We start from the raw sequence: 15,974 nt of genomic DNA, 5'->3' as shown, positions 1-15,974 counted from the left end.
TCATATCAACTTATATGAACCTAAACAGAAGCTGGAGATAAATTGGCTCCATTACCAAGTACAAGAGACATCCAGTGTACAATGCGCACTCCTGCTTTACCCATGTACATTAGCTAATATTGTAGGAGGCTAAATGCTAACCCAACGTGACGAAAGCTAAGATAAACATTGTCCACTACGTCATTCCATTCTGATAAACATGATTGCATTATCGCAGTTGTTAGTTGTTAAATAAGAAAAGTGAATAAGCCCAATACACAGCATGACATCATAGCCCCCTACACCCATTTTCGTCACTCAAAACAAAGTGATTTTTGTTGCACCAATTGTAATCCGCTTCCCTCCCTCGCTATCCTTCTGCACCGCGCTGCTGCTGTTCGTGTCAGCTTTCATCTTCTTCCATGTCTTTTTTTTTATTTATTTATTTTTTTTTTATTTGGGGTAAAACAACTCAGAGGAAAGTTGGTGGAAAAACCAGCTCTGTGTTTTTTTCTTTTTTGGCCAGATGTCTGAGGTTTTTAGGTGTATGCGCTTTCCAAGGTGGAATGATCTCAGCTGCGAGGTGGTCCAGAATACGTTTTGGAGACTCGCCGTTGTGTTTCGCAATCACGGGGGCATCTGTTGGAAGTGTTTGGCTCAGAGCTAATAGGACTTAAGAGCAAGATTTAGACCAGGATTCACTGCCTGGGACTAAATTTGGCGCCAGCGAGTAACCACAGCATACCACACACACACTCACAGAGGCACAGGAACACACACACACACACACATTCATGCACACAAGTGGGGTGAACAGCAGCAGCAGCAGCAGCAGCAGATGGAGAAACTATTTTGGCCACGTTGAGACATGGCAGCCATACCAGGCTGCATGTACTTAAAGAAGAGTGGAAAGTTCTCACACACTTTTCAGGAGAGGAACAAGCGTTTCTGTTTCTTGCATCACTCTTACATTTGGCAAAGCACTACAAAATCATTAAGTTATCATTTAAATGAGTTTTGGTTTGGTGCACAGGGCCAAGAATGACAACAAATGTTGCAAAATATTCTGGTGGCAGCTGTCGCACACACTACAAAGCATGCTCTATGTAGTCTAACTATGTAGGTCCTACTGGAAGTGCCAAGAGCTTCGACTTAAAGTAGAGTCAGCTGTTGAATACAAGTAAATCATTTGAGCCTGTTTGTCTCCTTCAAATGAGCATCTGTCTTGTCTCAGCTGTGTGTGTGTGTGTGTGTGTGTGTGTGTGTGTGTGTGTATATACACTATATCAAGGACAATATGGGCACTAATAGCTTTCAAGCCCTACCAGGCACTTAAATAGAGAAGGGTTACTATTACACTAATAGTGCTAACAACTCTCCGAGGCAGCTAAGCACTCTGTAAGCCACAGACTCAGCCAAACAGTGCAGGAACAGTGTAAATACAGAAGCTGGACGAAAACTCCCAGAGCATCTCAAAGAGAAGGGGAAGGATTTACTAAAACCTCTTCTGATTGTCAATGAAGAGCGAGCATTTTCGAAACCAGTGCCGGTTTCAGCGCACAACAAACACTGGATTAAAAGTCAAGCAAAATGTATAGTATTTGTATAGTATTTTCTTCTGTCTGACTGACTAAGTACTACCGAACCCCTGCAGAGATGCAGGGATACACTCCTACTCACACTGTCTCGGGTCTGCAGCTGACATGCTAATGATTTCATCAATAATTGATACTCTGAGACCTCATCAATACTTTAGCAGAGCTCGAGCCAAATTGGAAGCTTCCGCTAAAATCAGAGCCAAGTGTCATCTCTCCGTGTCTGAGCCGTCTGAGCAAACAGCTACTGGATCTGACACTGATTTCAATAAACATCACCTCATGTGGACTTTGAATTTGGGGCTCCTTGCCGTGCTTTATCTATTGAACTGGACCAAAAGAGATCACTGTCAGGTAGCAGACAGCTGTCATTATGATGTTAATTTACCGCAAAGCTGGGTCTATGTGCTGTGTGGCTCATGAATAAAGCATGGAGGTAATGGCTGTGAATCATCAGACCTTAGCAGAAAGGACGGCATACCTATCTGCTCAATCACAGCATTTGAAGTGAGTTAGTGTAGTAGGAAATTACAGAATTCATTGACTTGGATATTTCTTCACAAATGCTTAAAGCACATTATAAAATGACTTGGTTCAAGTTTCATGCAGTATCTCTTATGATTTCGTTCCCATATGTAGCTTTTTGTTTAAATACTTTTCTGTAACTTACTAATTATTGAAGGACCAAGAGAGCAATGAACCCTGAGAGGCATCTTCCCCTTCCTGCACAATGTTTTTTTACAGTAGTTTTACTGCTGCATTTTTTTCCCCGCATCTTATCATGTGTTGAACTTAAAGGGGAATTCCAGTATTTTCCACCCTGGACCCTATTTTCCCATGTTTCTGTGTGTAAGTGCCTCGTGGGAACAGCAATTTTTAAAATTGGTCCATTATCGAGAGAGGGGGCTGCAGCCTGCAGCACAGATACAGGTTAATTCTCAAGTCTCGTTCTGGAATTGGAATCAGCTAACATTGGATGAGATACCTTTTATGTACTCCAGCAGAACAAACTATTACCAGCAAGCCTCTCTCCAACTCTCACTTGAGTTTCTACCATTGTCCTCCGGCAACAGGTCACCTCTCGTGAGAATTCAGATCAAGACTTGGACACAAAATAGGTCAGAACATTGGAAAGGTATGAAAAACTGTAAGGTCCTTTCTATAATGTTATAGGACATGCATCAAATCAGTGCCGTACCTACAGCGTAGGCTCTGCATCGACGTACCCTACGCCGTAGCCTGACCTCCCCAGAAATGTAACTATATGTCACAGCGACACAGACCTCCTGTCTGCTTTTGTAAGCTGAAACCATTTCCCTCAGTGGAAACAAAGCTTTTATTTACTTTAATTTCACAGATAAGAAACAATAAATTGTGAAGACAATAAAGCCTCCACAAAAATAGCATTTTAAGTCTTGTGTGTGATTTATCCTGGCTTCATATGAGCAGAGGAAATCTCCGCTCGTTGCTAGGCTAATTTATACAATGTAAAATGCCAAAGCCTTGTGCTAATAACATTAGCATGTTATATTAGTTTGGAAAACATGTTTAGTATAAGACAGTTGTTTTGTTGGTGAACCTTGTGAGTTGTAATGGAGCCAAATTATGTTATGTTACGTTACGTTACGTTATGTTACCTTTGTTAAATGTTGCTGTTGTCCCTGGCTTCATATGAGCAGTGTAAAAGTCTGCTAGCTGCTAGGCTAATTAATACAATGTAAAATGCCATAGGGTTGTGCTAAAAGCATTAGCATGTTGTATTTGTGGGGAAAATGTGTCCAGATAAAGACAAGTGTTTGTCTGTGAATGCTGCGAGTTATAGTGAAGCTGATTTGTGTACTTGTGTTTGAAATTGTCGCTATTAACCCATGTTTAATGTGTGTTTTGAGTGTGGTTGAATCAACTAAACTTTACAGCCCTTCACAGAAACCCAGCAGCCAACTAGTGTTTTGGAGGTGTAACTGCAGAGTGACACAAACTCACCACCGCACAAGTATAAATGCTCACAATGGCGTAGGCCATGTGTGTAGGCTATGGCGTAGGCTCTGCATCGAGCTGACGCACAAGTACAAAGCCTGCTTTAGTGGTTAAAACAACCGCTTTTGATGGATGTAAATTGGCAGGGCACACATGCCTCAAGTGGTTACACTGCAGCCCTCTCTGCTAATGATCTTCCAATTTCAAAAACTGTTGTTCCCATTAGTCACCTAGACACAAAAACATGGTAAAATAAGGGCCAAGTTGAAATATACCAAAGTTCCCCTTTAACTAAACTAAACTTAAAATGAATTTGAGTTTTGTGAGTTACTACCATCCAAACTGAAACAATGTATCCCTGATTGGTTCGGTTTCTGTAAAATAGGATGACTTAGAGCATTAATCACTTGGTACAACAAAGGGTGGGATATATGCCAGTGTTTAATCTAAGAGTTGATTAGTCAATTGGCTCATTTGTCCATCACATACTAACAGACAAAGATTCCCACAGTCTGATAGTGATTACGGCCTGTCAGCTGCCAGCAGTGCAGAATTCCATGGTTACTAATTGGTTAGATTAGGGAACAGTTGTGATGTCATGTAGTTAAATCCAGACCTGTAATTGGTATATTATTAACATGTAATTATAGCCGTTGGATGGCCTGGTCAGGGTTCCCCAAAATCGTGTGTGTGCATATATATGCGGGTGTGTGTGTGTGCATGTGTGTTTATGTCTGTGTGTTTTCTGTAAATTTGTGTGTGTTCACCAAAACCCTGTGTGGTTTTGAGCTCAGCCAATGAATGGCGAGCGCTTCAGCTTTCTAATTAGCTGTTGCCCATGTGGCCCGCCGACCGCACACAGCATGGCAGGATGCATATACAAAAGTGTATGTGCGTGTGTGCATGTACTCATTCAATGAGTTCTCTGTAGTGTGTGTGTGACATGTTTACACAGATGACCTCAGCCCTTTGGACTCTTTGCTACCCCCAACACACACAGTGAAGCACACACAAGGCCGCAGATCGTCTGGGGCCAAGTCTAAGGGGAATTAGGAAGTGGTGCATGAGGAGTGAGATGACGGTGGTGTGTGTGGGTATGAGTGTGTGCTTGTGGCAAAGACAGAGAATGAGGAAATGACAGCTGCTGCCACTTGGAACAGGACAGTCGTGGATCCAGAGATATTTCATCGCAAAAAGATCAGCTTGAAATCTAAATCCCTCTCTCTGGCTGCTTTATGAGTATCAACAACAATCCTCCAAGACTAATATGTCGTTATGAATTGTTGTTATTTCCAGGATTCAACCATGGGGTTGATCTCTGAGGATGAACTCTGTGAAGTAATCTGTGTGGCTCAGGGTCACTCTAGAAGCTGGTCAGTGCTCTGGATCCACTTAGTGAGGTCTAACAGAGGGAAGTGATCAGGGCAGGGTGAAGGTGAGGGGGATGTATAGCTAGACCTTGGCATGCTGAGATTTGTGACTGTGGCGTGCAGTGGAGGGTCCGGTAATGGGCTGCGTTGAGAGAGGTAAATAGAGTAGGGGGCTGGGGGCTGGGCTGCTTGAAGGCTTGTCTAGTTTCAGTTTGTGCAGTTTACTTACTCAGGGATCGACATATTGGCTGCATTGAACCCTTGAAAACAATATGGAAGATATTGATTTAGGTTGCCAAAGTGGGGTCAGTGTGGGTTTCTGATAACAGCTTTAGGTTGTGAGCATATTTTTAACACACTTACACCTTTCTTTGTAAATTTAAAGCCCCATTTCCACCAAGCAGTCTGGTTCAGTTGAGTTCAGCACAAATTTTTTTTCGGTTTGTGAAAAGCTGTCGATAGAACTTTTCCTTATTGACCCCACTTTTCGTCACCCCTCTGTTCTGGTACATAGCACACTGATCAGATAGTAGAAGGTGGAGCTAGAAACACTGCAGTCCGTAGGTGGTTTCTCCTCTGCGCTTAGGCTATCACATAGGAATCATGTGGCTGAGATTTGATTCTCTGCCCAAACTCGATTGGGCCCAGTCTGACCTGTTGGGTTCAGGCCGGGCTGTAATTTCTCAAAATTCCCCAAGGGTTGAATTGGGTTCACAAGATCATGTCTCAAATGTCTATTACCACACTGACAAGGCTTTAGTTGACCTTGACTTGTAACAAAATGCTTTAATATTTAAAACAAAAACATTTTTTTTGCAGTCTAAATTTGGGTTCTTAGTTGGGCTTGGGCCCAAAATGGCTCCCGTGGCATGGGCTTGGGTCACTCTTGGACAGAAACTTTGCATGTTCATACTGGTCCAATCATAGATCTACTTAGGTTTAATGGCACCAACTTGAGCTCCAAGTTGAGCATACCGGTTTCTGTAGCGTTACTTTGAGTGCATACAGTATGCTTATAAACATTTTGAATGCCCTAAAGCAAAGAAGCAGTTCGTACAGTTCTTCAGTTAATGGTTTGTCACATATTAGCTTTTAACGTTCTGTCATTTGCTTTAATTTGCATCAGTTTTATCCCAACTACAGCAGGTAATGGAAATTAGATGAAGTGCTGCAAAGTGTGAAGACTTCCACGCCATTTTCAACTGCCAAGGGGTGGTATCAGAGGCTGTAGATCAAAATGCCTCTGGACTAATTTGGATGGACTTATAACTAGTCTGAACAACAAAACATGGGAAGTAGTGCTGAGTGATAGACAACAGACTACAGCATGCAGAGATGAGCTGACATAGCGTCAATATGTTTGTGATTCAACAGAAAGCTCAACATCAGCTGCAGTCGTCTTGGTTGTTTTCGAAATTCCCTCAATGGCGCCTCTCTTCACTAAGCTAGGTCTATGCTCACCATAGTGTCCTCCATATAAAGGTGTACGAGCCAAAAATGACATCATTGCATGTTTTGCGTTAAGCATGAAAGCGCCGCCAGTTGCTAGTTATCGCATCAAACCTGCCCCATATTAGATGGACGATTGGGATTGGGCCGAAGCGGGCCAGGTCTGCTTAAAATCTGTCTGAAAGGGAAGAACACCAGACACATCTGCCAGAGCAAATAAAACATAAGCTCGCAGGTTCGTCTGGTTCCCAGGCGAGCAAACTGTTAGAGGACTGTTTGTCCAATTGTCAGTTATTTGCTCGCAATCAGACACGTGTTTGACTGAATCGGACACATCACTGTAATGGTGTTCGTATGCTCTGTCTTAGGTGAGACTGCACAACTTTCCGCCTATGTAACAGATGTTTGCCATCTTTATAGCTTTGTTTAGTCAAAGGGGATCTGGCTTTTTGGTCTAGTTAGCTGAAAAGACACAAGGGGTTGTCAGATGGCCCCTGTCTGCTCCGTTAAAGTGAAAATACTCTATATGCAGACTATGACACAGCTGTGGGTTTATGATAAGTCACAGGAGCCACTGCATCATTCCAGTGTATATAAAGGACTCACTGCCTGTATGTGATTGCTCAATCGACTTCCTGAATTAGTGTCTTAGGTTTTGAGTATTTGGCTGAGTGGGTGTTGCCGCCTACCAGCACAGCAGATTGGATCCTGGAGAGGCAGGAGTGGAGAGGTGGCAAGGGGAGGCTTGGTTTATAGACTTCAGCACTTTATGGGGGTGGGGAGTGTGCTTGGGGCAAAGTCATTTTAAGGAGGAAGAGGGGGTGTGGTTTGCTGGGTAGCAGGGGGTCTGGGGTACGCCAGGCATTACATGCTGTCTAAAATTAGCAGCAGCTGTCTTGGAGTTAATGGACATTCTGGCGTGTTTGTGTGTGTGTACATGCCTGTGTGTGTGTGTGTGTGTGTGTGTGTGTGTGTGTGTGTCTGTCTGTGTGTGCTAATAGGAGGGGTTAGGGTTCACAGGGACTTGAGACTGGAATGCAGCTCTAGTGGGCACTGCTGGTTTTGAAATTATTGTCATGACATTTGAGCTGAATTGGATAGTAAACAATGCAGAGTGACAGGACACAGAAATGCTGTAGGGACGGCAGACAGCCGACATGCAGCAAAGGTAATTTTAGATGCAGCTATGAATGCAACACATTATTAGTCTCAATTTTTACTCTCCTGATAACAGATACCCTCCGGTTTGTCAATAGCAGCAGCAGTGTGTCTCGACTTATGCAGACATCAGGAGACAAAAGATTGCCACATGCTTTGTTCGTGTGCCTTCATGTGAATGCAGAGGTATGCATACCTGTGTCTCTGCTCAGTATAGACATGATGATTTTAGTCACCACCTGCTGCTATCGCATGACGATGGCATGCAAGACATTTTAGTGATGTGCTGACTTTGCACGTATTGATACCACCATTGGCTAAGGGGTTATCAGGTTAGCGTTTTGCAACCTAATTGCCAGAATAAATGTTGGCATGGTTTGTTACAGCAAACCACAGATATGTAGCATTTTCTGAAACTATGCAGGGGATATGTTGAAACTTTGTGTATCTTCATGTTTCAACAGTGCTGTGGTTAACATGATTAGGTTCAGGCACAAAAAACACTTGTTTAGGAACGGGGTTAGGAAAAGACCCCGTTTTGACTTAAAATACCCAGTTTTGGAGGCAGAATTGGTCCTGGAAATCATGCTGAAGTTTTGCTAAAAAACACTACCTTTTGGTGGACCAACAGCCGCGTGAAATGCCGCTCATGTCTCGCCAAATAACACCCAGTTTTGGTGGCACAATTGCCACTGGAAATGGCACTAAAGTTGCCCGGGAGCTCAGTTGGTAAAGCAGGCACCCCATGTACAAAGGCACTGTCCTTGCCACGGCAGCCACAGGTTTGATTCTAGCCTGCAGCTCTTTGGTGCATGTCATGCCCCTTCTTTCACCCTTTCATGCTTGGTCTGTCCTCTCTTATAATGCCATAAAAGCCAAAAAAAAAACATCTGAAAAAAGGGAAATGCCACTAATGTCTTGCTTGAAAAACACCCACTGTTGGTGCCACAATGGCCGCTTCCAACACTTGGTTTTGGTTGCGCATGGATGCTGTAATGTCGCCAGCGTCTTGCTAAGGTAAAACCTATATTTTGTGGCTGCTGGAAGCACAATGATGACTTGCCGAAAAACAACCAGTTTTGTTGTTTGATGGTGTTGAACAGTGATCTGCAGCTTGGCAGCAGTGTGGCCGAGATGTCACACCACGCACATAGATGTAATCAGAGCTACCTCATTTTAGAAATGTTGATATGACACATGTATAATGTACAAATATAACATATCCGTGATTTGGTCTTAACAAATTAGCACTGTTTGAATAGGACATCACATTCACATAGTCACCACTAATCGCAAAGTGGACACAGTCATACTCTATGCCTGCAGGTGTTTGCTGCACCTACTCATTATTTCCACCATTATCAAGATTGACTTTCTGTGGATCGACTAATCAATCAAACACTAAATGCACACATTCACATTATAGGTTTTGGCTCATGAGTTCATACTATGACCCAATGATCTTTACAGCAAGTGCAGAATCAAACTTGTGACATTTAAACCACAGGTCCATTTCAGTCTCTGTTTTCTAAGCGCTCAGGTATGGCTGCCCGCTGAACGGAAGATGATCTTGGCTGTGAGATGTCTCTGCTGGGTGTGTTGGCATGTGCAGAATGCGACTCATCTGACCTGCAGCTCACTTCTGTCCGCAGTCTCAACACTGGCAGAACTTTAAATCCAACAGAGTTGCATCACTCCTTCATCACATTATAATCATGTCAGTGTGACCTCATGATGCAGGGTGTGAGCTTATGCGTATCAGTAATGCAGGATGCTGTTTATTGGCAGGTGTGTGTTTGTACAAGAGCCATATTCAGCACTTTAACCTAGTTGTGCTAAGTTTTGTTTGTTTTCCTAGTACATGGAAAATCTTTGGATGGAGGCATACATTAGTAACACATGAAGTAAACCCAAGGCACACCAGAGGTCAAGCCAAAATCTCAAGGCACACCCAAATGAATATCAGAGTAATCACACATCAAGATTTGTCCTTAAGTATGCAGATGACTCTGTCATCGTAAGCTGCCTTCATGGATCAGAATATGATCTCGGTTTCGTACGACCAGTGTTTCCTCCACATCAATGTGTCTAAGACCAGTGAGATGTTACTTGCTTTTCGAGGAGGCCCTGCCTTCCTGCTCCTTGTGCGGTCAAGGGGAGCTCGAGGCAGGAATGCAACAGTACAAGTATCTGGCCACTGTCTTAGATGACAAGTTGAATTTTGATGTGAACACTGACGGCATCTGTAGGGAGGCAAACCAAAGCCTATTCTTTTTAAGGAGGCTGTTTCGATATAAATAGGACAATCATAAAATTGTTCTATTCTGCTTTTATCGAGTCTGCTCTTCACCAGTGTTACTTTTAATAATCTACTGTATATCTGGATGAAGAGAGGGTCACCTCTAAAGTTCGGTCTATTGTCTCAGACTTTCAACATCCACTCCATGTTGAGTTTCAGATGCATCCGTCAGGGCGAAGGTTTTGCCTTCCTAAATGTAGCACTAAGCGTTACATATTGTCCTTTGTCGGTAGCTGGTAGCTGTCATGATACTGTCTACTGATAGTCTGCTTCTTTCGGTGGTAGGTTGACTTTGCTGGTGCTTTGTTGTAATTTGCTCCGTACAATAAAGTGATCCATTGTCCTACTCACATCTTTCTCCTTTTAAATGCTATCATCCCTCACACTGGCTGCCAATCAGGGCTTTTGAAGTGTCACACACTTATAATTCCCACACACAAACAGGGACAAATAGGTTCCCTGTGAAGGTTTTTTAAATTAAAGTAAATTAAGTTACATTTAGAGCTACAATTCATAGCTAGAGGTTGCCTCTTTATTAGGAAATGGGTGCATACAACACACTGATACATTCATCACTTTTTTGTATAGGCCCAGATGAATATTGCCATAATAATGAATGGTTATCACAGAATCCCATGGCTCACCTGGACTGGCATCATGGCACACCATTGTAGAACCACTGTAGTAAACCATCTTGGATTTCGGACCCATCCTTTCCTTCCAATCAAACATTACTGATACCCCCTTATGAACAACTGTGAATCTTGCTTCAAGTCAGGACTTGTTTAAGGATTCATAGGCTGCATTGGCACCTTTGTCCCCTTCCTTATTGTTTTGTTTTTGTCCAAGTGAGAATAAGTATACCTGCTTTCAAGTCTAGTCCTGTACAGTTTCAGGTGAGAATTATGGAATTAATTTGCCTGAAAGTACAAGTGTTGAACAGTTTTTTAGGGATCAGAACATTATACAAGTCTTCTACAGAAAATTGGCCAAAAAAATCCAAGAGCTTGGGTTTAGACGGAGGATCAGACATTGACTTTTAGCCTCTTAAATTTAGTCTTTTCTGGTATAAACATTACAGAAGAAAAGTGAAAGTTCATTGTACTGAACTCAAGTTTATAGGAACTGTAATCAGATACTAAAAGTTTTGACCCCCTCTCCACTGCCAAAACGTTTAACCCTGTGCGATGAGAGGTCTCTAAATTCTTTGTAGACCATGTGACTTTTGGTTGAAGCCAAACAAACCAACAACAGTCTGACACAGTCTCCAGTGGGGTTTAACCATTTTAAATATTGAACACAGAATTCTATAATGGTGTCCAACTTTTTGGATGGTGTCAGCAGTAGTGGGAAAAGTGATGTCCTCTGTATATGAGCTTAGCAGCAAGCCAAGTGGGGCCAAACACTCAGTGAGTCAGTGTGTGGGAAGTCATGAGTGTGTCGCCAAGAATGTCAACATATTTTCCTGAGGAGGAGGATGTGTTCTCTGGGGGGGGAAATACAGTGAACAGAGCCGGGCTCGGGGTAGTTCTGTCAGTTCAATCGAACAAGGCTTTCATCTTTTTATGAACTTAGCAGTTTCAGTTGCAAACATGTTTTTTTAATCCTCTCTTGCAGACAGTGACGATCCCTCCAGCTAATGAATGATTGAGAAGTGATAGCTCAAGGCACAAACTGATTCAGTGCACCTTAACATGAACTCGATGACCTCAGGGAGCTGGATAGTCCTTCACAGTTATAGAGGGACTGTCGGTGCATTTAAACTATTGGCATTGAAACCCAATTGAAGCCAACATTCAGATTTGTTTCTATTAGGGCTGTCACAATCTGGAAATCCATCGGTAAAAACAAACAAACAAAAAACTTTTTTTTTCTTCTGTCTTGAGAGATTAATCAGTTTGTAACATGTTGTAACTTTTTCACATTGACGAGACGGCGCTTTGGTGGAGCGGTTGCCATGGACGCGGAGCTTGCTGTCTCTGTAGGTACACATTTCTTGGGGACACCTGCACGTCTTGGCCACGCCCCATCGTTCTAACTCAGAGCCCCCCACCCCCCCGTAGTTGTCTTTCACACAGGGCTGCCGACAGATGTAAATTGCAGAATCTGTCTTGAGAGATTAGGGCTGTCATGGTGAAGGAATTTCCCCTGTGGTGAATAAGTGTGACTCAACAATGCGATATTTGTTTTACCACAATTTTTTGTTGTTTTTGCAAATATCTTTATTTATTCTGATTTTAGTTCTTTGTAAATAAGTTTTATTGTGTGAAGACATGAATTAGATTGACCTTTTGTTAAGCCCCGCCCCTTTGTGATGGTCCTACATAACCATGTAACCTGTAACTAACTGCACTCCCTGAAGAAATATTATCAACATTATACATAGTAAAAATGAAACAGTGATTCCAGAGAGCAGCAGACAGAGGGATCTACAGTCTGTGTTTGAAGGATATATCCAGGATGTCAAACTGACTCAGCAGCAACAACAGGTTAAAAAGACAAAGACAGTTAGAAGCTAAAGCCGAACTATAGGCTACAGATCACAGTGTAAAAGTGAACCACCACATCACTGCTGATCGCCACACAAGACAATGAATATAAAGGGAAACTTTGCTGATATTGAACCAGCTGTGTGGCATCACAGTGTGTGCATATGAACAGTGTTTGGCCTCACCCCCATGCTGCTGCCAGCACCTGGATCTCCGCCACCGAATGGGCAGGTGTCTTCAGGGGAAGCCAAACAACGTTCATCTGCACACACTGTGATGACACACAGCTGGTTGAATATGAGCAAAGTTTCCCTGCTTCCCTTCACTGGTTCCTGTACAGCAGGGTCGGTCTTTGTTTCACTGTTATAATCATTAAAAAGCAAAAGCAGCATGTGTGTACATTCAGTAGGCTATATCTTCAGTAGCTAGCTAGCTAATCCTACACTTTTCAGGGATTGATTTTGGTTTTGGAACAGGGAAGAAACGTATACAGTACAGGCCAAAAGTTTGGACACACCTTCTCATTCAATGCGTTTTCTTTATTTTCATGACTATTTACATTGTAGATTCTCACTGAAGGCATCAAAACTATGAATGAACACATGTGGAGTTATGTATTTAACAAAAAAAGGTGAAATAACTGAAAACATGTTTTATATTCTAGTTTCTTCAAAATAGCCACCCTTTGCTCTGATTACTGCTTTGCACACTCTTGGCATTCTCTCGATGAGCTTCAAGAGGTAGTCACCTGAAATGGTTTTCCAACAGTCTTGAAGGAGTTCCCAGAGGTGTTTAGCACTTGTTGGCCCCTTTGCCTTCACTCTGCGGTCCAGCTCACCCCAAACCATCTCGATTGGGTTCAGGTCCGGTGACTGTGGAGGCCAGGTCATCTGCCGCAGCACTCCATCACTCTCCTTCTTGGTCAAATAGCCCTTACACAGCCTGGAGGTGTGTTTGGGGTCATTGTCCTGTTGAAAAATAAATGATCGTCCAACTAAACGCAAACCGGATGGGATGGCATGTCGCTGCAGGATGCTGTGGTAGCCATGCTGGTTCAGTGTGCCTTCAATTTTGAATAAATCCCCAACAGTGTCACCAGCAAAACACCCCCACACCATCACACCTCCTCCTCCATGCTTCACAGTGGGAACCAGGCATGTGGAATCCATCCGTTCACCTTTTCTGCGTCTCACAAAGACACGGCGGTTGGAACCAAAGATCTCAAATTTGGACTCATCAGACCAAAGCACAGATTTCCACTGGTCTAATGTCCATTCCTTGTGTTTCTTGGCCCAAACAAATCTCTTCTGCTTGTTGCCTCTCCTTAGCAGTGGTTTCCTAGCAGCTATTTGACCATGAAGGCCTGATTGGCGCAGTCTCCTCTTAACAGTTGTTCTAGAGATGGGTCTGCTGCTAGAGCTCTGTGTGGCATTCATCTGGTCTCTGATCTGAGCTGCTGTTAACTTGTGATTTCTGAGGCTGGTGACTCGGATGAACTTATCCTCAGAAGCAGAGGTGACTCTTGGTCTTCCTTTCCTGGGTCGGTCCTCATGTGTGCCAGTTTCGTTGTAGTGCTTGATGGTTTTTGCGACTCCACTTGGGGACACATTTAAAGTTTTTGCAATTTTCCGGACTGACTGACCTTCATTTCTTAAAGTAATGATGGCCACTCGTTTTTCTTTAGTTAGCTGATTGGTTCTTGCCATAATATGAATTTTAACAGTTGTCCAATAGGGCTGTCGGCTGTGTATTAACCCGACTTCTGCACAACACAACTGATGGTCCCAACCCCATTGATAAAGCAAGAAATTCCACTAATTAACCCTGATAAGGCACACCTGTGAAGTGGAAACCATTTCAGGTGACTACCTCTTGAAGCTCATGGAGAGAATGCCAAGAGTGTGCAAAGCAGTAATCAGAGCAAAGGGTGGCTATTTTGAAGAAACTAGAATATAAAACATGTTTTCAGTTATTTCACCTTTTTTTGTTAAGTACATAACTCCACATGTGTTCATTCATAGTTTTGATGCCTTCAGTGAGAATCTACAATGTAAATAGTCATGAAAATAAAGAAAACGCATTGAATGAGAAGGTGTGTCCAAACTTTTGGCCTGTACTGTATATTTTTCCAACCTCTCCAGGTAACGAGTATCATTAATACACGACGTGCCCCAGGCACAACATTTAGCTCCAAATCCACAAAACCAACCTGAAAATGATTAACAGCTGTGTTGTTGTTGGACCTTGGTCTGAGCTGGCCTGATGCTACGTCATGATCGGCCACTCTGCGTTCGGGGGCGGGAGGGGCGTGGGCGAAGGGTCAACTGGCATTTTGTTTGAGAGGAACATTTTAAAGTTGGGTCTTTGTGTATGACAATTTTTCATACCGGAGGAGTTAGCAGTAACTGATTTGACTTCCTCGGTATTATTATTGCCAGAGTGCATATGTGGGATACTATCTTGGAAGCGCTTGAGGAAATTTTAGGAGGGAGTTCCAAAAGGAAAGCATTGATGCTGCTTTGGTTACAACAGCACTAAACAAGCAGTAGTGCTGCATCAGCAGAGCCTTATCCTCTGTGTAATACATTTTTGCATTTCCAGACACTCTCATCAGCCACCACCAGAGTGTAGGTTGGCTGAATGCTCGAGTCTTGACAAGTAAGACTGCCTTCATACCACAGCAAGACATTGATTGTGTTTGTCTGGGGTTTTGCTAATGCTAAGGCTCAATTAATGTCAGGCAGGATTGCACCACAGTTGTCATGGTAGCAGTGTCTTCTGTATATGAAATTGGAATTGGACTGGAAAACATTGCTGAAAAGTATGCAGCAAGGTATCCTGCAGTGCCCCTACTCTCTGTTTACTTGCATGTATTTGATTGGCTACAGCAGTGTGTTGCAAGATTATGTTGCATTGCGCTACATAAATAGTAGAGCCACTGTCAGCTATTTTTTTTTTTATGCCAGACTACCCTCCTTTTGTTTTTAGTTTTTCCACATCCCTCTGCGGTGGGCACCCCCACTGCGTTGCCCGATGAAATGAATGAGGAGTCTGTGTTATTTGCCGCAGAGCCATTGTCACTCTGAAAGGCCCTTTAGTTAAGCAACCACTGTTATAAATTATGTGGCACAATACTGTGTTTTGCTGTAGATGGGACTGCCCGTTCTCCACAACTTGTCTGCTTGATTTTGAGAACATATTAGTGTCTTATCTGTATTTGCTTTTGTGTGTTTCTGTGGATGTGTATTTGGATATGTGTGTGTGTTTTGCCCATTCTTCAACCACATGTCCTCAACGGTCCTTGACATCTGGTGACCATACCTCTGCTCGGGCTCTCTGACTGTACTTCACAAGCCATGGGAACTGCTGCTGTGTTGGCTGCTGCAGTGTGTGTGTATGTGTCGGTGTGTGTGTGTGTGTGACAGAGAGAGAAAGAGAGATGACCTCAGGTTTGGTGCAGATGTTTTCACAGCCTGTGTGCAGCTTTGTGAAGTGTTCTCGCAGTTAGGGTGATAAAGTGTTTTACTCTGTTCCGTTTGGTTGTTCAGGTCGGTGGTTTAGTGTCTGTAAGGATGCTTTATTTCGAGTAGGGCTGCCTACTGAAAGTACAAAAAAAATCATTTGGAGATCCCTCAGTCGACTGAGATTCTTCAAGTTG

General features: G+C 43.1%; 1 protein-coding gene across 5 annotated transcripts in view; it reads left to right on the top strand.

Moving 5' to 3' along the window:
- palm2akap2 (PALM2 and AKAP2 fusion) overlaps window positions 1-15,974 on the top strand; it is a 136,731-nt gene that overhangs the window by 22,726 nt on the left and 98,031 nt on the right. The gene's annotated exons all lie outside the window — the stretch shown is intronic.

The sequence above is a fragment of the Epinephelus lanceolatus genome, chromosome 19, assembly GCF_041903045.1.
Source record: "Epinephelus lanceolatus isolate andai-2023 chromosome 19, ASM4190304v1, whole genome shotgun sequence".
Taxonomy (NCBI): domain Eukaryota; kingdom Metazoa; phylum Chordata; class Actinopteri; order Perciformes; family Serranidae; genus Epinephelus; species Epinephelus lanceolatus.
This window is presented reverse-complemented; position numbering and strand designations above follow the sequence as displayed.